The sequence below is a fragment of the Panthera uncia genome (genome assembly GCF_023721935.1).
Source record: "Panthera uncia isolate 11264 chromosome B3 unlocalized genomic scaffold, Puncia_PCG_1.0 HiC_scaffold_1, whole genome shotgun sequence".
In the NCBI taxonomy this organism is placed as follows: domain Eukaryota; kingdom Metazoa; phylum Chordata; class Mammalia; order Carnivora; family Felidae; genus Panthera; species Panthera uncia.
The window spans coordinates 121,960,110-121,983,600 of record NW_026057582.1 but is presented as its reverse complement, the minus strand read 5'-3'; the positions used below and the strand labels follow the sequence as shown (position 1 = coordinate 121,983,600).

The window sequence follows — 23,491 nt, the reverse complement described above, 5'->3', positions numbered from 1 at the left end:
TCTAAATAAATGGAGAGACATATTGTGTTCATGGACTGGAAAACTCAACATTGCAAAGATGTCTCCCTAAAATGATGTATAAGTTTAATGCAATTCCTATAAAAACTCCAGTAAGATTTTTGTAGATATAGACAATGTATTATATAATTGATATGCAAAGATGAAGAAACTAGAAGATCTAAATGATTTTTAAAAATAAAAATAATGTGGTATTAATCACTCTAGCTGAATTTCAGACTTACTACACAGCTTAGTTTATTATATGGCTACATAGATCAACAATACAGAATAGAAAACCCAGAAATAAACCTACAGAGATATGACCAATTGATTTTTTTTTTGCTTTGGTTGCATTTTTAACAGATTTATTGAGATATAATTCATGTACCATACAATTATCCTATTTAAAGTGTACAATGTGGGGTGCTTGGGTGGCTCAGTTGGTTAAGTGTCCAACTCTTGATTTTGGCTCAGGTTATGATCTCCTGGTTCATGAGATTGAGCCCTGCATTGGACTCTGTGCTGATAGTGCAGAACCTGCTTGGGATTCTCTCCTTTTCTCTCTCCCCTTTCCCCACTTGCGTGTGTGTGTGTGTGTGTGTGTGTGTGTGTGCCTTCTCTCTCTGTCTCTCAAAATAAATAAATAAACATTAAAAAATAAAGCTTACAATTCAGTGATTATTATAATATTATATTACTAAGTTTTTAAAATTGTGGAAATGTATATGTAACATAAAATTTGCCATTGTAACTGTTTTTTAAGTGTGCAGTTCAGTGGCATTTCAAAAATTAGGAACATTTCACGAATTTGCATGTCATTCTTGCTCATGGTCTATAGTAATTTCTCTGCATCACTCCTATTTTTGTACATGTACTCCCAAAGTGGGTACTGGCCAAGTGATTTTTGATAAAAGTATAAAAGTAAATCAATGGAGTAAAGGCAATCTTTTCAGCAAATGGATATCATTTGCTGATTATATACCCATCAGCAAAAAAAAAAAGCCAAAACAAAACAAAACAAAAAACCTCAATCTCATATTTTATACAAAATAAAGTAAAAACAGATTATAGATCCATATGTAAAACACACACCTATCAAGTCTTTAGAAGAAAAAAATAGGAGAAAATCTTTGGGTTGTAGGGCTTGGTGACAAATCAAAAGCAAAATCCACAAATTGGACTTTATTGAAATTAAAGCTCTTGGCTCTGTGAAGGACCCTGTTAAGAAGGTGAAATGGCGAGCTGGGAGAAAAGGTTTGCAAACCACATTACCGACAAACAATTCCTATCTAGAAAATATAAAGAACCTCATCATTCAATTCTAAAAGACAAACAATCCAATTAGAACGTGGGCAAAAGCCCTGAAGAGACAATATATAAAGAAAGGCTTTTATCTCTGCTACTGTAGCCAGTATGTAAATGGAGCACAACTTGATTCAACAACAGCACCCCAGGCCCTGCAGCAGGGGAGCTTTGTGGATGCAATTCAGAAAAGACTTCAGAGAAGGACGCCAACAAGGGACCAAGGTCAAGGAGGCTTATACACTAGGCCTTCGTCAGCAAGTGCTACGCAGAGAGACCAGGAGACTTCACGGAGATATGGGAAGAGATTCACACTAACCTTATGAACCAGGTATAACTGATAGGGGCAGAAAAAGCCAGTCCCAGCTGCTTTAAGTGCTTAACTCTGAACTTGAGCCAATTTGGTCTGACAGACATTTTTTGCAGTTACGGCATCTGTTTTCCAAGAGTGCTGCATGGGATGAACAAGGTCCCTGGTGGTCTCAAGTGCCCAAGTCATGGATTCCATGATGTGTATTAATGAGTGTTTTATAGCAGTGCTGTGCCAGGCACTGGGGAGAAAGACAAGGTGTTCTTGCTCGCCTGTGTTGGCAGGTTGTCGAGAGTTTAGCTCAGCTACTTCATGGCATTGGCATACATTTTGTGTGGTCAAATGGCCTGCAGGGCCCTTAAATGACACCAGCCCCCTCATGCAGGCACATCCCCTAAATAGCAGCCTGCAGAATTATAAGCAAATATAAGTTCCTGATATGACTTCTCCAACAGCCCTTGTGAGAGTCTCTGCCATCTCATAGGGCTTCCCCTTTGTGTGCTCCTTAGGTAAGACCTTTGTGAAACTTAACAAAGCCCTGCTTTTTTTTTGGTCTGAATTGAACAATCTGGCCTTATTCCAGCATTCCCTGAAGCATTCCACCCAGAGACTCTAATATGAAGGCATGAGCCCCAGGTCCTGCCATGCCATTTTCTCTTTATCTGCACCCTTGCTTGACCTCCCCTTTTTGCCCCCAGGGGCATCATGTACTTCCTTCAGGACCTGCAAGTAATAAACTCTATTTCATTTTCTCATGTGGTCTTTTGTTGAACTGCAACTGACCATCTGCCATCCTTGGCCTCTGCTTAGCAAGTGTTAATTAACAAGAATAAAACCATAACACAGTTAAATAAGGGAGAAAGAGTTAAAACTGCCAGAAGCACCTCTAGAGAAGGGTGAATACAAAAAAGGGTCAGAGAATGACAAACACCTCAATGCAGAAGGGTGTGGTGAGCAAGGCAGAGGTGCCCCTCTGGAAATCCATCTTGAATTAGGAAGGGGGGATCATAGTGAACATGGGACTACATGCCTGGTCAGCTTGGTACTTCCTTCCACAGACCCCCAAATGAGCTGGCATCACACAGGAGTAGTACTTGTGTATTAACCATCTTTTATTTTCTATATTTGATGATTTGACATCTTGGGGCCTTGATAACCCTAAAGGGACAGCTCTTCCCAGAGTTAGCCAATTCCTAGAGATAGTAAAGAACTCACCCCTAAGCATGGCTTTCATATACAAAACAACAAATCTAGGGCCCACACCCTAAACACCTTCACTATGGAGGACACTCCAAGCCACTATCCACCTGCCCCAAATACCCAGGACCAAGTACTAGATGACTAGGGACAGTCCCTATGCTCCAGAGACCACTGGAATTAGTCACATTAGCCAATCCTAACCCCGCTCACCCTGCCTTACCCATCCCTTCCCATGGAAATGACAATAAATCCTCTTGCCCACATTTTACCCTCATTCCCTGTGTTTCCTGACCAACCTGAAGCTCCCTGTGGCATGGTATGCCCCCACTTCTTGGGAACTGTGATTAAGAAACTATTTTTTGATTGACAATCATTTCCTGATCTGTTGGCCTTACTATGTCTCAAACTTTCTATTAACACACTATATTCTAAAGCAACTTGTACTTGAGATTATGACTAAACTTCACACATTCAGCCTCTTTTTCTGTAACATGATTCCATTCTTCATATCAAGACTTTTCTGGCTGCTCCATCAAGTTAAAGGGGATCCTTTAGAATACTGATAATGAAATTGAGCCAACTCCCCAGACTCATTCCAGAGTGTGCTGAGAAAGTTAGTGCCCCCACCTTAGAGAGTGAAGCTCTGTGGGTCCAAGTTCTGCCTGCTATGCAGGGTGAGACCATCTGGAGTGGGGAGGAGTGGGGGATTATACTAGGTCCAGATCAGAGTTTGGGGATGTTGAGTATTCTACCCATTCTGTTTATGATTCAGATGAGGTCACACACAGAGCAGGAGTGCTGATGTGACCAAGACAGAATGAGAATGAGCAGTGATGAAATGAGCCTCATGCTAAATGTTCACTGACTGGTTCATGAGCTGATGAAAGCTTGATTACCCAAAGCAATAGTGGGACACGTCCATCATTTCATTCATCATATGAAAAAGGCTGATTTTCCAGCAAGTCTTTGACTTGAAGGGGATGTGAGGTGCATTGCAGACTCTCAGTCCTTCAGGGTATAGACCAGGGTGACGTCATAGCTTTGTCTACACTCCCTGCTTCAGCCGGTCTCCTGGAGCTGGCTCCACACGACAAGCAGTGCAGGGTCTCTGGCTATGACATGCTGCTGTGTCTGAGCTTCTCACTTTCCTTCCTGTGCTTTAAAGCACATTGCCCCATCCTAAATCTACCCTGCTCAAAATTGTTTTCCTTCCTTTTTTCTCCCTCTCTCTCTTGCCTTACCTTCCTTTTTATCACTAATCTCCATAATTCTGCCAACTTCACTTGCTATAAATCACTTTGAAGTCACCAGGTTCTCCAGGGGGAATGAAATCTAAATTGCATGATGATATCTGTAATACCTACAAGAGCCCTGAAAAATACAACCACAAGAATGGGAAAGCTTTTACCTCCCTAACACTTCTTAGAGTGAGGTGTTTTTTTTCCTAGCAAAGTTGCAAAACTCCACTAATTTTAAGTCTGAGAATTGATTCCCTGGTTTTCACTGAGGTTCAAAGGATATTGTGAGAATACACATTTGAGATAACAGGGGATAATGCATTTTGTTTGTGTCATCTCAGATTGGGGTCCATTGGCTTGTTCTTGGAAGCTCTCCCTGTGGGTAAACTCTGAGTGGCTGGGAGGCGATGGACCAGGACAGAAGCCCCAAAGGGGATTTTTTTCCTCTGTCCTATTTCCTGGGCAAAGACTTTCTGAGCACTTACAAAGGTGTGGCAAGGAAGTACAGCTATGCAGCAGGGCACAGGGTGGTGTTCTGCCCTGGAGGTCGGTCTGGGGCAGCCCACACAGGTCCAACTGGCAGTGCTAAGTAGGAAGTTAGCCGCCCAGGTAAAGACTCTGGGAAACTGAATGAGCATGATGTGGGGAATCTAATCAAAATGCAACTTAATTTTTGTCTCCTTGACCTCCTATATTCAGGAGGGAATTTAGCTGGGGGAATTCAGAAGACTTTTCTTTCCACTGGATGAGAATCTGGTATACCCCCCTGACTTATAAACACAGTCCAGATCATAAATGGAATGTATTGTGTCCACTGAGTTAATCACACCTCCATCTGTCAATATTCATTTAAGGTACCTTCTCCTTCAGCCCCTCTAAACCTGGGCTGAGGGATCCTGCCTGCTATAAAGGGGGCGAGGCCTGGTATATTTTGATGAATTTTAGGCAGGGGAAGGGAAGTTTGAACTGAGGATCCTCCAGACCTCACCTTATGTCCCCAGGTCTGGCAGAACTTTTCACTAGGAAACATCATTAATAGGGTGAAAGGCAAACCAAAGAAAGATAGAAAAGTTCACTGAAATCCACAGAATCAAGAAAGAAGTTAATAAGAAATAGCTAATCCAATATAAAAATGGAAAGATATCTGAACACTTCATAAAAGGATACCTGAATGGCCAAGAACCAATGAAAATTTGCTCAACCTCAGTTACCACAGAAATTAAACTAAAATCACAATTAGACACCTCCCAGCTCTGAAATCACTGAAACAAAATATACCAAGTGTAGGTGAAGATGTGAAGTATCTGGATCCTTCCTCCTGAGCTGGTGAGAGTATAATTGGTTCAACACCTTTGGAAGATACTTGGCAGTATCTACCAAAACTGATCACACATATACCCTATGACCAGCGATTTCAGTACTTGGTATATACTCAACCACAATGTGTACACACATGTATACCAAAGCATATGGAAAGAATTTTCATGGCAGCCTTACTCACAGAGCTAAGAACTAGAAGCAACCCAAATGAATACCAATGGTAGGCTGGATAAATTGGTATATATGGACGAAGAGTATATTAGTAGTATATTAGTACTATATTAGTAGCACAGTATGAATGAATGACCTATGTTCAATATACTTATCATACAACACACTATAATTCATCACATGAAGTTTACAAATAACCTACAGGTTAGAAGTCACGATAGTTAATACAGTGGATAGAGAAAAAAGGAGGTGATGGGTTAAAAACACAAGGGGGCAGAATGGATGCAGATAATGAGCTATTTTTTGGTCTGAGTGGTGATTACAAAGGGAAATGTGCATTTCTGTATAACTCATGAGGCTGTACATTTTGATGTGTGTTTTTCTGTAGGTATGTTATACTTCAACAAAAAAGATGGGCAATAAAAATCTGTGGACCATAAAAGAGCCCTTATGTAAACCTAATAAATAGGCTCATGAAGGACTTCTCCATTCCAACTTCTGTTTACACGCATTTTTGAAAAACAGCCTTCCTGGCACGTAGCTGGGCATTTGCTAGCATGCTATTGATCATTTCACTCAGTCTGAACACTTTTATCCACATCAGCAAACCGCAGTCTGCCCCTTCCTCCAATCCCTTCTCCCCACAGCCAGATAGATCTTTAAAAGATATAAGTTATATCACATAATTCCCTGCTTGAAACTCACCAACAGCTTCCCACTACACTGGAATAAAACCCAAGCTTGCTTCTCAGACTTCAATGTCTTTGTCTTTCAGTACTGCAACCACCTGCTGTGCCCACTGCTCCAGGCTTACCTGGCACCAGGGCTGTCCAGGACCAGTGCTTCAGGTCTGTCCCCACACATGCTGGGTACTTCCCACACCCTTTCCTGCACTTGTGGCTGACTTTGCTGGAAGAGCTTCCACAGCACTTCCCACCCTTTTCCTTGCATTCCAAGAATCTGCTTCAATTTCACCACTGCTGAGAAGCTTTCTTCACTCCCACCCAAACTGCCCTCCCCATTATTATATTACCGTATCAATTACTACTTCTGGAGAACTAATATAATCTGTAATAACATTATGCAGCCATCCATCCATCTGTCCCTCTATCCTGTGTGTGTTCCCTTTGGAGAATTTAAGTTCTGGGAACTTGCCTGTTTTGTCTCCCCAGGACCTAGCACATAGCACAGTTCAGGGCATGTCAGAGCTACTCAGTAAAAGTATGTTGAAGAAGTAAATGGAAATTATAAAGGCAACTACCCATTCAATCCATTCCTCTGCTTTACACCTGGGCAAAGGTGTTTCCTAAACTCCTGAACTCCAAAGTGAGCGTTCAAGACATTGCCATTTCGGCAAAACTGTACTGAGGTCTTCCTGGCTCAACAGTGTGCTGCATACAGAGGGTACACTAAGACACAGACACTGCTCACATTTTAGTGGTATAGTGAGACACAAATAGGTTACTTCAGTTCATACTGGTTTGTAAGGAAATTATATAATTGTAAACAATGTTATGAAAATGAAACCAATCATCTTTCTTTCTTTCTCTTTCTTTCTTTCTTTCTTTCTTTCTTTCTTTCTTTCTTTCTTTCTTTCTTTCTTTCGTTTCTTTTTGTCAGGAACCCAAGAAACCACCAGAGGAAAAGCATTTAGAAAGTTTTACTAGTAATTATTCTCACCTACTATTTAAAAAAAAGTATTGCTTAATGACTTCAATAGTGCACTTTGTATTAACACCTTTATTCTGTGGTCTGAAATATTATGCTGTTGAGATGCACTGGCAATCAAAGAAAACAAAACGGACCAGACAATCGTACATGATGTGTGACTGGGCACAACTGTCAGAGAGAAATAGGGCAGAAAGGAGAAAGGACAGCAAAATGCACACAAGATCAGCAAGAGCGAAGAGAATGTCCTGCAGGAAAGAAAGGATGTGCGCTTTCCTGGTGCTCAAATACCTTTGTCGCCGCATCACAAGGACATGCTGGAAGCAATGCGAGTACCCAGCAATGAGGAACACTGCTAGCAAATTTGGTCTATCAACTTCAGTAGAACATTTTTCAGACGTTAAAAGTCATCTAAAAAATGAAGATGACCAAATGGTATGTTCCCTGTGATGGCACTTTGTAAAATCTGTGCATGTGGACACAGAGATCCAAGCAGGTCATTCCCCTCTGAAAGCTGCCCAGGGTCCTACACCACTTAAAGTGAATGATGGTGACACCTGGGTGGCTCAGTCAGTTAAGTGGCTGACTCTTGATTTTCACTTATGTCATGATCTCACGGTGTGAGTTCAAGCCCTGCATCGGGCTCTGCACTGACAACACGGAGCCTGCTTGGGATTCTGTCTCCGTCTCTCTCTGCCCCTCCCCCACTTGCTCTGTCTAAAATAAATAAAAATAAATGTAAAAAAAATAAAGTGAACTATGAAAATGGCAGAATAAGTCACATGTATACTACTGTGATGTGCAAATGGTGTTCTTTGATCTAATGTTGTTTACTTCATTTAAATTTTTTTTAATTTTGAAATAATTTCAGATATATAGAAAAGTTGCAAAAATAATACAAAGGATTCCTATTTACCTATATATAACTATATACCCCAAATGTTAAAGTTTTACATTTTATCATTCTATGTATGAGTCTAATCTAAAGACTCTATTCATTTCACCCATTGTCCCAACAATGTCCTTTGTGGCAAAACACTTGTTTTCTGATCCAGAATCCTACATTGTATTTCATGCTCACATGTCTAATCTAGTTTTTAAAAATCTGAAACAGCTTCTTAGTCTTTCATTTCATGACCTTTACATCCTCCAACTTGGGTATGGAATGTCCCTCCATCTGGGTTTTCATGATTAGAGTAACTGTACATTTCTAGCAGGGATACAACAGAAGTGATGCTCTGCCCCCAGTGCCCAAGCACCAGATGCCCAAGACACATGATGTCTACTGGGCTCTAGGTGGGCTCGTCACTGATGATGCTCATTTTGATCTCTTGCTTAAGACAATGCCTGTTTCCTTCACTATAATGTCACTATGTCTTCATTTGTAATCCACCTTGCGTGGAGACACTTCATGCACGTATTCTACATCTCAGTGAATTTGTCTCCGCTAGTTTAGCACTCAGTGATATTCTTGCCTAGAACAATTAAAACTTTGGTAGTTGTCAAATGATGATTTTCTAGTTCCTTCCTTTCTTCGACATTTATTAGCTTGTATTCCACTGTAAGAGAAAGCTTTTCCTTTACCCCTTCCCAATTTATTTCTCTATTTATTCCTTTATTTACATTAGTACAGGTGTATGCACTTTTCTTTACTGAAAATTACCTATTTAATAAGTAATAACCAACTGCTGTTATGATTAGTTTGAGGCTCAAACTATCCCACTGTCCACCTGACTTGCCCCCATCACTCTTTGATGATATGTTTTTTCCTGAAGTTCTAGTTATGCAAACACACTGTGCTTCTCTGACTCTCTTCTCATGGCACCCCCTATTTCTTTGCCAGATAATTCCTACTACTCTTTAAAGAGTCAATTTAGTAAGTTTCCCCAACTTCTCTTATCCTCCCTTCTCAAATCTTGCTATGACCTTGATAACCCATGTTTCTTTTCCATCCTATGCCCTGCCTGCTGGTTTAGGCTTAAGCAGTGGTGTCTGTGACTCAAATTTCTTTCTTACCCAGGTAAAGAACCATTCTGGTCCATGTGAGGTACTCAACAAATAAATATTTGCTGAATAAGTGAATAGGGAAAAAAACCAAAAACAACAGTGGAAACGTTCTTATTCTACATAACCTGTGATTCTATAGGTTTTTATATATTAGATCAAATCTCATAACTTTTTTGTTGAGATCTTCCATCTCCTTGCTAAACTTTTTCCTGTTATTTGAAGTTATTGAGAAAGCCAGATTAGTCTCTCACTACTATTTGCATTTTTCACTTCGTGTGCTGACACTTGGGTCATAATGTTTTAAATTCCTTCTTCCTTTTTGGTTCCCAGATATTGTCCTTCTCAATAACTTAGATGTGTAACAAACATCTCAAAAATATTCCAAACTCAGCTTCAGAGAGTCTGATATTTCTTTCCAAATCAACCATCCTGGAGATCTTCCTGTCTCCATTTAGGGCAACCTCATGTTTCTATTTCTTCTGGCCAAAGACTGCAGGAGTCAATGTGAACTATTTCTTTCCCACTCCCCATCTGGCCCATCAGCAAGTCCTGTTGGGTTCTAAATACAATTTGAACACTGACCTGCCTGCTTCCCACTGCTCCCCCTGCCATATCCTCATCCAAGTACTGTCTTTTCTCACCAACAGTATTTATTGCAACTGTCTCCTCCCTAATCTCCCAGAAAGGCCGACACCTAGTTTCAAAACAAGGATCTTGCTAAACCTAAGTTAGATCAAGTCCCCCTGCCCAGGACCCTCCAATGATGTCCCATCTTACTCAGAGGCAAAGCCAAATCCTACAGTGCCTGACAATGCTTTGAATGACATGGTGCTTGGTTCCCCTCTGATCCCATCTGCTTCTCCTCCTTATCTCCCCACCAGCCATACTCTTTCCAGATGTTTCCTCTTCCTGGAACAGACATCCCTCTCCTCCTCCAGATCCTCCTCACAATCACTGCTTGATGAGGCCTTCCCTGACCCCCTTGTCTAAATGCTCAATTCCTCATGTGGGACTTCACTGCTTCAAGTCTCTGTTCTCTGCTTTATCTGTTCTCCTCAGCACTGATCACTAATGGTCTATATATTACACACATATATTGTATTTTTTGGTCCATTTCTCCCATTAAAATGTAATTTCTACAAGGACACAGAGTTCTGTTTGCTCAGTAATATATAGTGCCTGGCCAAAAATAGGTACACAATACATATATTAAAAATTAAATTGAAATGCAATGAGTTCTATATCTGAAAGGATGTTTCTAACTTCCTATTCCACTTTTCTAGTTAGAGGAATAGTTTTCAGGATATCTAGTGTAGCATTCTGTGGGCAATCTATGGTGTGTTTTCTATCTAAAAGGAAAAACAGGTGGACTTGGGTTGCTCTTCACTCTTAAACCAGATTGAAAAACTGTCAAGGTTCTGCTTATCTCTAAGCAAAAGGAATCCAACAGCATCATGTTAGAGACAATCAGACATATCCATTTGCCTTTTTTTTTTTGCTTTTAAGCTTAAATAATAATACATTTTTTACACAGAAATTACAAAGTGTAGATGATCCCTGTAAAGGCTTAGTGACAATGTACATGTTAATATTAATGATAAATAATTGCAATATTTATTTATTTATTTATTTATTTATTTATTTATTTATTTTTGAGAGAGCACAGGCAGGGGACGGGCAAAGGGAGAGGGAGAGAGAATCTTAAGCTGCCTCCATGCCCAGTGCGGAGCCCAATGCAGGGCTTGATCTCATGACCCTAAAATCATGACCCTTAAATCATAACCCAAGCTGAAATCAACAATTGGATGCTTAACTGAGGCACCCAGGAGCCCCCTAAACAGAGAAAGCATTGCAGAAGAGTTTAAAGTTACACACAAGACACTACCAAACAGGTGTCGGGTGATTCACCCACATTTTACAGACTGTTTCAGTGAGTTCCTTTTGTGTCACATCCAATAAAGTTGCTATTTCTGTATAATCAGTGTGTATTATCTTGAGATAATCAGGGTGCAACAGTACAGCATAAGACAGCAGATGGGTTTACAATAGGGGGAGAAGGTATTAAAACAATATCATTAGGTTTAAGTGAAGTCAAAGGCAATGTTGACTCAAATGCACACTTTGTAAGAGCACAGAGCCTTTGGGCTACCACTTGTGTCCTGTGCAAAGTTAAGTGGCCTCAGGTGATTTCTTCCACTTTCATCTTCCTGTTCTCTTCTACCTCAGTATGTCTTTTGAGCTGTCCTCCCTCAGGGTGCAATCTTCAGCCACAGTTAGCCTGTGAAAGTGTTATTCAAGAACAAAAGCTGAAAATCAAGTTAAAAAACCTTACTACTCATTTTCTCCAGCATTGTTTGTTGTTTACTTGGTTTCCTTTTCCTGCCCACAAAATTAAAATTTTATATTAAATTAATGGAGGCCACTGAAAAATCACGTGAATATCCCACAAAGAAGCCAGGTGACAGCGGCTGTACACAGCTTGCCCGTGTCACAGGAGTAATGGCAAATACTCTGCACATCCTCCTCCGTATTGAACTTGGGGTTCCCTGAAGTCATGGCTGGTGCACTTGTCATCAGATTCCCCACGTGTGACTTGATGTACATGCTCAATAAAAATATGTTGACTGATGGAGTGAATGAATGCATAACCAAAGAAGAAGAGGAAGCAGGATCTGGGTGTGTAAACAGTTGTCAGAGCACAGTGGCTGGCCTCCACCTGCAGTACAGACTCATCCTTCCTTGCATGGATTCTGGGCATTTAGCCCAGGCATACTATGGGGGACAAAGGGCTCTGTGATCTCTTTGAAGTTGATGGAGGAAGAGAAGAAAGCAGTTCAGCCAGAACCCATAGCAGGAACTGAGGGAGGGCATGGGCATGGAGGTCTGGTTGGTAGGGAGAGGATGGCACCAAAAGCACACCCATCCCTTCTCACCTCAGCAACCCTGGAACAGCTGTGAAATTTCTGAGGGTGACACAACTCCCAGTTTGAGAAACCCAGTCTGTCTGGGTCCCCACATGTATATATGACATGACACTTCTTGGTAGACATTCACAGACTTCTCAGACAGCGGGCAGATCCTCATGGATGCCCACTAGCTGGCTCCCAAAGCTCCCCTGGCTGGACAGTGCAGGTGTGCAAATGTGCTTCTGAACCCATCTGTAGCTTTGACGCAGAGACTTGTGGCAAGGTGTGACAGCTGGTCTGCAGCAGTGGCCCTACGTGGCCATGATGAACAAGGCCATGATGAACAAGCCACTTGAAGATGGCTTACAAGACGGAGTTCATGGCTTAGGGAGGATAATCAGAGTTGGCCAAGATGCCACCACTGAGAGCATGAGGAGACCAGGGAGTTAAACTTTGTTACAGAGCATTATAATCTCAGAATTGTTCTTTGTTATTTCCTCATGGTTATTTTTTTCAATCACCTAAATAATACACAGTGCACACATATACACACACAAATTATGTATGTAAAAATTTATGCGGGGGCAAAAAGTGAAAATCTTCCTATGCCAGGGTCCACTCCTGTCAAGAGCCTGTCTAAAGTCACCCAGCAGCAGGCAGCATCTGGTTTGTCTACCAAGGAGCCATGTTGGGGCTGCAGGATGTTCAGGTTAAAAGGGCCCCAGTTCTACCTTGTCCACGCCTGATCTTACTGATGACAAAACAGAGTCTTAGGCAACATGAAATTACATCCCAGGGAAAGGATCATACATCAAGGACCCAGGGCTTTCAACTGGTTGATGAAGCTCTGGGTTCCTGGTCTGACTGTCCTGGCAGCTGTGACTGCAGCCCCCTGGACTCCTTGACATCAGTGTGGATGAAAATGGAGTAGGAAATATGCTGCTGGTCAGTGGTCCCAGAGGTTCCTCAGTGTTGCTGAAGAAGTTAGCTGGCTCATCTTACCAGGACAGTGAATCCCACTATGGGAGGCTGGCCAATGCGGGGGGGAAAGAGGCAAGGAGGCAAGGACCAGGAGCCTGGCCAGAGAGGAGGGGAGACCTTGGAGCATCTCAGGAACCCAAGATGGCCATAGTACAAGAGGTTGAAGCAGCCGGGTGAGGCCAGGAGGCCAGATAAGCTGTTTTCTCCTCTCAGATCCCTCAGCTTGGCCTGCATAGCACAACTTACCCTTCATGGTGGTACCAGTATTACTGAGGACACAACTGATCACTGCCTCAATCTACACTCTACCCCTCACTTATAGGACATCATGGGCTGGGTGGGGGGAGGCACAGAGGAACTTTAGCTAAGTGACCAGACTTGTAGAAAGAGATACTGGTCCTAAATCCTTCCAGAACTTTCCTTTATAAGCATATAATTAACATATCAAGGATATAATTAAGATCATGTTACATAGTCTTGGGTGGCTTGTTTCTCATAACCATGGCTGTTTTTCCATGCCAGCAGACAGAGATAATTTACTTCCCCACTTCTGGCCACATAGCTTTCCATCGTGTAGATGCACCAGGATTCCCTGAACTGTTTCCTTGCCATGTGTTGGCAAAACAAGGGATGTCTGTTGAAGTATCTTGGCCTGCAGGGCAGAGATGGCTGTAGGAGGGGCACCTGGGTGGTTTAGTCAGATGAGTGTCTGACTCTTGATTTCAGATCAGGTCATGATCCCAGGATCGTGGGATGGAGCCCTGTGGCAGCCTCTGCATTGACAGCAGAGCCTACTTGGGATTTCTCTCTCCCTCTCTCTCTGCCCCTCCCCTTCCCTGCCTCCTTTTTTCTCTCTCTGGAAGAAGGAAGGAAGGAAGGAAGGAAGGAAGGAAGGAAGGAAAGAGAGAGAGAGAGAGAGAGAGAGAGAGAGAGAGAGAGAGAAAGAAAGAAAGAAAGAAAGAAAGAAAGAAAGAAAGAAAGAAAGAAATGGCTGTAGGAAAGATTCCTGAAAGGGGCAGTGGTTGTTAACATGGAATTAGATGTTAAATTAGATAGACACTAGCACATTGTCCTTCGTGAATCACAGGGAAAACAAATGTTAACTGTGTGAGGTGATGGGTGTTAATTAAACTTACTATGGTGATCATTTCACAACACACACATAGAGCAAATGTTTATGTTGTATGCCTTAAACTTATACAATATATGTCAATTTTATCTCAAAAAACTAGAAAAAATAAATTTCACCACAATTAAAAAAAATCCTATGCCAACTTATATACTACCACCCACAAACCATGTGAGTGTCTGTCTCCCTGCACCCTCGCCAAGCCTGGACATCTTTAATCTTTTACATATTTGCCAACTAAGTGAACAAAATGTGGTACCTCAGAGGTTGTCTTTTTTTTTTTTAATTTGCACTTTTCTGATTATTCAGTGATTGATGAACTTTTCACTTGTTTATGGGCCATTTTTATTTCTTCTGCAAACTGCCTGTGTATATCTTTTCCTTAATTGTACTTATCTATTTTTCTTACTGATTGGATGCACTCTTTGTGTATTATGGATATTAAATTTGGGGCTCAGTAAGTTAAACATTCAACTCTTTATCTCAGCTCAGGTTTTGATCTCAGGGTTGTGAGTTCAAGCCCTATGTTGGGCTCTGCACTGGATGTAAAGTGTACTCAAAAAATAATAATTAATTTCTTACCATTGGTTTCTTATCTTTTCATTTTTTTATGATCCCTTTCACCCATGAAAGTAGAGAATTTAATTAAGTAAAATCTGCATTATTTCTCTTCTAAATTTTGTAAGCTTTGTGGCTTGCTTAAAAGTGCTTCCCCCAAAATAAAGGCTATTCCCTGGTATTTCCTTTTAATAGTTCTTGTTGTATTCCCCCCACCCCCAAATGCTCATACTTTAATACATCTGGAATAAACATTTGTAAGTATAAGAAATATAGTGAATTGCTTCCATATGGATAATCAAGTGTTACTACATGGTCGAGTTACATGGTCTATCTTTTCATCCCTGATTTAAAATATCACATTTAACATACACTAAAAATTCCTTTTATGCAATCCTAAGGAGACAAGGAGTAGGTGGTAGGAGCTTTGGTAGGGTTGGTGAGGGCTTCAGGGAACTGAGATTCAGTTTTTGCTGTTCACAGAATGGGAACTCACGTAGAAGCTGAGGTAGTTTGTTACCTGTGAACACCTGAGATGGTATCTTCTACAGTCAGAAGACAAGGGCACAAATGGTGACATCGACAATCCTTGGTCCTAAGACCAAAGGGAATGAAGTGAGTGACATTCCCTGAAGGAATGTTCTCTGGATTATGGTTGTTCTCAGGATGATTCACACACAGCTGCCAGCCCCAAGGAGGCCACAGTTTTCAATGCCCTCTTCTCCAAAGGGGGGGAGCCAGGACTAGAAGAACAGATGATACAGCCCTGCTGGGAAGCAAAATGGGGCCAGGTCAAGGGTAATGGGCCTTCAAAGCCTCTGCCCAGTGGAATTCTAGAATTCCTATGGCCAGTGACTGCCATCTTTCCCCTATTTTAGGAACACTCATTGTGGTTATTCTGTTCTGTTCCACCACTATGTGTGGGTGGTACGGGGAGATGTGTGTGTGTGTGTGTGTGTGTGTGTGTTATGCATAGTTGTATGATTGTGCGTATGTGTGTAGGGGTTTCAGGGTGCCAGCTAACTTGTCTTTTTAGTCCATGGGTCTTCAGAGTATGAGAAGTCGTATCCAGATCTTTCAAAACAACTGCTGGATGGACATCGTATTGATTTCCGTATGCAAATGTTGAAAAATTACATCTATTTCACAATCATTAATCATATTAATTATGTAAATGCAAAAATTAAAAATAGAAATCCTTGACTTTGAATTTGGTGGGACTTTAGAGTTGTCTCTCATGGGGAACAATGACATCTGATATTTGTGTCAGAAAAAGACTGAATCAAATAGTTGGTGACCAAAAGAGTTGGCTGTGGTGGGCATTAAAACTGCTCACAAATATCTGAGTTTCTTCTGGTTCTGGGCACTCAGAAGGATTGTACTTCCTGAGGCTATACTTTGAAGATCTATATACATCTTATATATATACATATATATACATGTGTGTGTGTGTGTATATATATATACACATATATATATATATACATATGTATATACATATATACATACACATATATATCTATATATCTTACGTATATATCTTACATATGTATATATATATATCTTACATATATATCTTACGTGTGTGTGTATATATATATCTATATATCTATATCTATATCTATATCTATATCTATATCTATATCTATCTATCTATCTACATCTTTCTTGGCCAATGAAACATGAGGTGAGGTGATGTGCGTAATTCTGAGTCAATACATGTAATTGCTGGGGCTCAACTCTGCAGTCCTTCCCTTCTTCCTGCCACCAAGCCTGATGATGTTCCAGATGGCAGCTGCTCTGTCAGCCTATGTGAGAGTGACATGAAGCAAGCTCCTAACAGACCCATGAAAATAAACCTCTGTGGCTGAAGCCTCTGAGGTTTGGGGGCTGGTTTGTTACTGTATTGATATACTAAGCTAGTATAACTCACTGATAATTGACATACTAAGTATTTCCATTCATCCCCATGGCTTCAAGTATCTCTATACTGATGATTCTCAGATTTATAATTTTATCTCAGTCCTCACCCCTGAGCTAGAAGCTGTTTTTTCTCCAGCTGTGCCTCTCTTAATCTATGAAAGTTCAAGTGCCCAGGCTCAGTCTTGAGCTCCTTTCTCTTTTCTCTATCCATACTCTTATCCTCAGTAATCTTGTCCCCTGAATTATCATTTATGCACCAGTGTCTTCCAAACTTAACCCCTCTCCAGGACACTGTACTTCATTTCTGCAGAGTGCTTACATTAGTCCAGACTCTTAAATTTTTTTTAATGCTTCATTTATTTTGAGAGAGAGAGAGAGAGAGAGAGAGACAGACAGACAGAACACAAGTGCAGGAGGGACAGAGAGAGAGAAACACAGAATTTGAAGCAGGCTCCAGGCTCTGAGCTGTCAGCACAGAGCTTGACGCAGGGTTCAAACTCACAAACTGCGAGATCATCATGTGACCTGAGCCAAAGTTGGACACTTAACCAACTGAGCCACTCAGGTGCCCCAGTCTGGACTCAAAATTGAATAACAAAACTGAATTGTCGCTGTCTCCTGAATTTTACTCTTGAATTGACCAATACTGCCTACCATAAAAAGGTCCTTTGAAAATGTCAACACACACACACACATACACACACACACACACACACACACACACAGCAATTAAAGTGTTTACATTTTCTTTCCTCACATAAGTAGCAAGGCTGGAACAATATAATAATTAAAAATAATAACTTGAACAGTGTAACTAGGAAAGAAAGGAAAGAAGGAAAAAAGAAAGATGCAGTTTTATCATATCAAACAGAAAATGCAAAAACTGAAAACAGAACATTATTCTACATCATCAGCAAGCAACCTTCAAAATTACAGCAAGAAGCAAGAGAAAACTGAAATCAGCCACTTTTTAAAAGATATATATTCCTTAAGGAATATTCCCTCGAGGACACTGCTCATGTAAGGCCCACAAGACACCAGGAAATTTCACTGGGTGTCCCAGTAACTGTAATGAGTCACTGAATCCACTAGCCAAGAGCAAATTCTGGAAGAGATCTGAATGCAAGAGCCAATGGTGGCAGGTCAAGCCTCCTTTGTTAACCCTTTGCAGTAGAAACTATTTTTTTTTGAAAAGTTGCTTGAATCCAAGATGGAAAATGGCAATAGTAACAGAAAAACATACTTGGCCTGTCTTAGTATGTCACATCAAGAGACATGGGAAATGTCTGAAATCTCCACTTACAATTTCCCATCAAGCTTATTCTGACTCATAATCAGAATGGTAAGGCCAACTGGGATGGAGATACGAGTCCATGGGTCAGGGCCAAGCCATCTTGGGCAGCCTCCAGGAACACTATGTCAGGTCCAAGTGCTTGACTTCTTTCCTATCAGGTCTCAAACCCATAATTTCCTCATCTTTAGCACAATATCTTGACCATCCATAATCTCGCACCCTGGTATTCTATACTCTTGGTGGGTTCACCCTTATACCTCACCCTCATATTCATGCCGTTCCCATCTTCCCACAATAGAACTCCTGCTGCTTTGTAGGGCTCCCTCTGTTCTGTACAAGTTTCTGCATACTCCAAGGTCCACCTTTAGGTCTCCAGTTCTGTGGTGTCTATACCACACATGAATACCATATACTTAATAGTTACTATTAATTTAAAACTTTGATATCTACTAGATAATTTACCCTCCTTATTATTTTTTCCACTTGCCTTGGTTATAGACCTTTACGATTCAATAGGTATTTTACAATTTGTCAAGTTATGGGGCACCTGGGTGGTTCAGTCAGTTAAGTGTCTGACTCTTGATTTCAGCTCAGGTCATGATCTCAGGGTTCATAAGATTGAGCCCCTGCTTGGGACTCTGTCTCTCTCTCTCTCTCTGCCCCTTCCCCACTTGTGTGCACATGTGCATGTGCATTCTCTCTCCCTTCCTCTCTCTCTCTCTCTCTCTCTCCCTCTCAAAAAATAAATAAACTTAAAAAAAAAGAATTTGTTGAGTCCCATGAAAAGTCATGCTGAAATTTTGGGATTTAGATAGCATTTGGAGGTTGACCCGTGAGGAACTGTCACCCAGTGCACCAAGTCTTCCTATCTAGAAAGAGGTATATCTCCCATTCATTCTCCAACCTGGTGCCAAGTGGTTTCAGTTTTGGCCATTTCTCCAAGACTGTTTTTGCTAAGACCCACAGGATGGCTACATTTTTAATCTCATGGGTTTTTCATTCCTCATTTTATTAGATCTGTGTGTAGTCCTGAATGCTTTTGATGAGTCCTTCCTTGAACATTCTTCCCTATTGCCTCCATAACACCTGCTCTCCTGATTTTCTATTAATTCTCAGCCTCCCTTTCTTGATCTTTGCTGGCTCTTCCATGCTCTCTGACCTGTAAATGACACATTCCTTGGAGCCTCACCCTGAGCTCTCTCTTACATTTTCTCCATAGATATTGTCAGCACCCATATCCTGAAATATCATCCAAATGCCAACAATGCCCAAATTTATATTTCCAGCCATGAACTCTCTTCTTAACTTCACTTCAGTCTTATGGATCTGCCTACCTATGTGACATCTCACTTGACTATCTCAGTTACTTCAAACATAATGAGACTACAAACATGTTCTGCTCTCCTCATTGAATTGGCTTCTCCCTCCAGTTTTCCTCATTTGTGAAGGGCTCTTCCATTTACTTAAGTGGATCATGCCAGAATCGTGGGAGCCATTCTGTCCTTTTTTCTCCACAACGAGTGAAGCTGTTAATCCATAACTCATGTGAAGTCTACAATTTAATGACAGGATTTATATGTTCAAATGACTTTAAGTCCACCTGCTTCTCTCCATCTTAATTTCTACCCATCTGCTCCAACCACCCAGCACAGAACAGCTGGAATCACCCCCTTCTTCTGTTCTTGGTCTCCACCCCCAATCCATTCTCCATATAGCAGCCTGAATGATCTTTTAAATCGGATAATGCATTTCCCTCAACTTAAATTCCAAAGTGGTCCTTTTTTTGCAGATGGAATAAAAATAGAAGCTCCCCTCCATGACTTAGGACCATTTGTGATCTAGCTCCTGCCTGTCTCGCCATCCCCCTCCATACCAATAGCCTTCATCCATTATGCTCCTGCCCTCTGCCCCACCCCAGCTTTCTTCTCTCAACCTCTCTAAGTACTCTTACTCTTTGCTTGCCATCCTTCCTATACTGACTCACACACATCCCTCAGGTCCTATGTCATTTTCTAAAAGGCTTCCCCTGGTTAACTTACCTAAATTAAGTCCCACCTTTATTTTCTCATAGAACATACTTTCCCCCTTTACTGTGCTTCACATTAATTACAACTATGTGCATGTATGTATTTTGTTAATATCTTTATCCTTCATTACACTGTAAGCTCCAGGAAGGGTTGGGCCATGTCTGTTAATCTCCATTGGGAGCCCAGCAGTTGGCACAATGCCTTGCACGTGGGCACCTAGAAAGTGCCAAATAAGCATTAACATACTGTTTATTACATAAACAGATAAGTGAAGTTTGCAGCCCTGTTGCCCCATAGTTCAGCAAAAAACAGATGGACTGTTGGGCCTGGTTTGTATCATAGCTCTGACATTGACTGTCATGAAAGAGGAGATAACAAAGCACTGAGGTCAGCCACAAGAGCATGGCAGCAATTGGTTATAGTCACAGTGAGTCATGTGACATAGAAGCTTACATTCAGACAACCTGGAAAGGCAGTTCATGGAGTGCTCAGAACAATGGGTGAGGATAGGTGCTTATTGAGTATGGCCCTTTAATGATTTTCCTTTTAGAGTTAAAAATAATATAACAAATCTGACACCTAGTTTACCTTCAAGGACATTCCATGTGGCACCTGGGGAAGCAAACAAAAATAAGTGCAGCTAAAACTGGGTCTTATTTTCATTCTCCACTTTCAGATTTAATCCTCTACTTTCTGTATGCCTAATCCCATCTTGCTCACATTCCTGGGAGATCCCTTTTTACATGTCTACAGAGTTTTTCCATATTCAGAAGTTGGGGGATATATTCTGATTTTGCATTTTAAAGAAGTAAGATAAGCAGAGATGTTAATAGCAGTTTATTCATAACTGCCAAAACTTGGAAGCAACCAAGATACCCTTCAGTAGGTGAATGGATACATAAACTGTGGTACATTTAGACAATAGAATATTATTCAGGGCTAAAAAAAATGAGCTATAAAGCCACCAAAAGACATGGAGGAAACTTAAATGCATATTGCTAAGGAAAAGACGCCAAGGTTACCTACTATATGATTCCAACTATAAAACAGTCTGGAAAAGCCAAAACTATGGAGACAGTAAAAAGATCAGTGGTTACCAGCGTGGGGGAAGAGTTGGGGGAGGAGGGATGAATAGGCAGAACACACAGGATTCAGAGGATTTTTAAGGATTGATACTGCAATGGTGGATACATATTACTACCCATTTGTCCAAAAACATAGAATATACAACATCAAGAGTAAACTCTATTGTAAACTATAGACTTTGGGTGATTTATTATGTGATAACATAGGTTTATCAGTTGTAAAAAATGCACCCATCTGGTGGGGGATGCTGATAATGGGGGATTCTATGTGGAAGGGGGAAGGGGTATAAAATATCTCTGTACTTTGCTCTCAATTTTGCTATGTACCTAAATCTGCCTTAAACAATAAAATCTAGGGGCGCCTGGGTGGCGCAGTCGGTTAAGCGTCCGACTTCAGCCAGGTCACGATCTCGCGGTCTGTGAGTTCGAGCCCCGCGTCGGGCTCTGGGCTGATGGCTCGGAGCCTGGAGCCTGTTTCCGATTCTGTGTCTCCCTCTCTCTCTGCCCCTCCCCCGTTCATGCTCTGTCTCTCTCTGTCCCCAAAAAAAAAAAAAAAAAAAAAAAAAAAATCTTTTTAAAAAAAAAAAAAAAAACAATAAAATCTATTAAAAAGGAGTAAGATATGAAATTATTCCTAATGAAAAATAAGTAAGCACATAATCACATAAACACAGACATTTGTCCTCCTGTACCCCTTCTTGAACATGCTCTAGTCCTTTGGCCAAAGAAGCAGAATCCTAGATAGGAGGAGGTGATCCAGTACGGAGAGAGCATAGGGAAGACCAGGCTCTCTCCTCCTGTCTTCCCTGAAATTTCTTCTTTGATATTAAAATTATATCAAAAAACTGGGGGACCTGGGTGGCTCAGTCGGCTAAGTGTCTGACTTTGGCTCAGGTCATGATCTCACTGTTCATGGGTTCAAACCCTGCATCGGGCTCTGTGTGGACAGCCCAGAGCCTGGAGCCTACTTCAGATTCTGTCTCCCTCTCTCTCCAACCACCACCTCCCCCCCACCCGCACCCCTGCTCATGCTCTGTCTCTCTCAGTCTCTTAAAAATAAATATTTTTTTAAAAATTTAAAAAAATGTATCAAAAAAACAGAATAATCATCTCCTTGGAGTCTCTTTCACTCTATGGCCAGTTTCCTATGGCCATTTTCTTTAGTCAACCAAACAGAACACCTGGAGTCAACAGAACTTTTTAAACACATTGTACTGTTATAGAAAAGTCACTCCTGACTGGTACCTAGGCATGGAATTGAAATTTACAGGGCGCCTGGGTGGCCCAGTTGGTTGGGCGTCCGACTTCGGCTCAGGTCATGATCTCACTGTTCATGGGTTCAAGCCCCGTGTTGGGTCTGTGCTGATAGCTCAGAGTCTGGAGCCTGCTTTGGATTCTGTGTCTCCCTCTCTCTCTGCCCCTCCCCCACTCACGCTCTGTCTCCCTTTATCAAAAAATGAATAAATGTTAAAAAAATTTAAAAAAAAAGAAATTTACTCTGCATCCCTAGGCTCGAGAGAACTATGAGAAAAAGGAGGCTGAGAGATGTCCAGAATGGCTCAAGGGGAAACTGGAGCTAAAGCAGCACATCCTGCCTCCCAGTTAAATGTGGCTTTTAATTATGCCATGCTCCATACTTATGTCAAGGAGGGGATAAATTTAGTTGCATAACTTTGGCTTAATCAGCCACTAGGACATACAATTCATGTTAGAAACCTATGCATAACATAATGGCTAAAATAACCAAAAAGTTGATTCTTGGAGAAATGCACTCCAGTTAGCTGGAAAAGTCACTACCCAAATTCCTAAAGCAGGCCAAACAAGCATGTTCTCGACAAGTTTACTTTATAAAGGTGGCTCTACCAGCTTCAGCACAGTCCTTAAAATATTGTGGGGAAGGGGTGGCTCAGTCAGTTAAGTGTCCGACTCTTGGTTTCGGCTTAGGTCATGAGCTCACAGATCATGAGATAGAGCCCTGTGTCAAGCTCTGCATGGACAGCAAGGAGCCTGCTTGGGATTCTCTCTCCCTCTTTCTGCCCCTCTCCACCCTTGCACTTGTGTGTGTGTATGTGTGTGTGTGTGCGCGCACATGCTCTTTAAGTAAACAAATAAACATTAAAAAATCATTTACAAAAATATTGTGCAGAAATGTTGCATTAATAAAGTAGATTTAGTCCAATAGCTGCATTTTGTCTTTCTTTCCATTTCCCGCTTCTTTCTCATGGTGCTTTTCCCCACAGACTCTTGCTCTAAGTGTTACACTGCATTTTCTTAGCTGCGTTTTCCTCTGGGTACCAGTCCATGTGTTTTGCTATGGCTGCAATAAATCCTACCCAACTGCAGCCCCATGTCTCCTTACAACCACTGGCACA

General features: G+C 41.3%; 1 non-coding gene across 1 annotated transcript; it reads right to left on the bottom strand.

Annotated features, from left to right (window-relative positions):
* Positions 1-784: 784 nt before the first annotated feature.
* Positions 785-890, bottom strand: LOC125910499 (U6 spliceosomal RNA). Its single transcript, XR_007454005.1, has one exon. It is a non-coding gene; the product is annotated as a U6 spliceosomal RNA (small nuclear RNA).
* Positions 891-23,491: the final 22,601 nt, after the last annotated feature.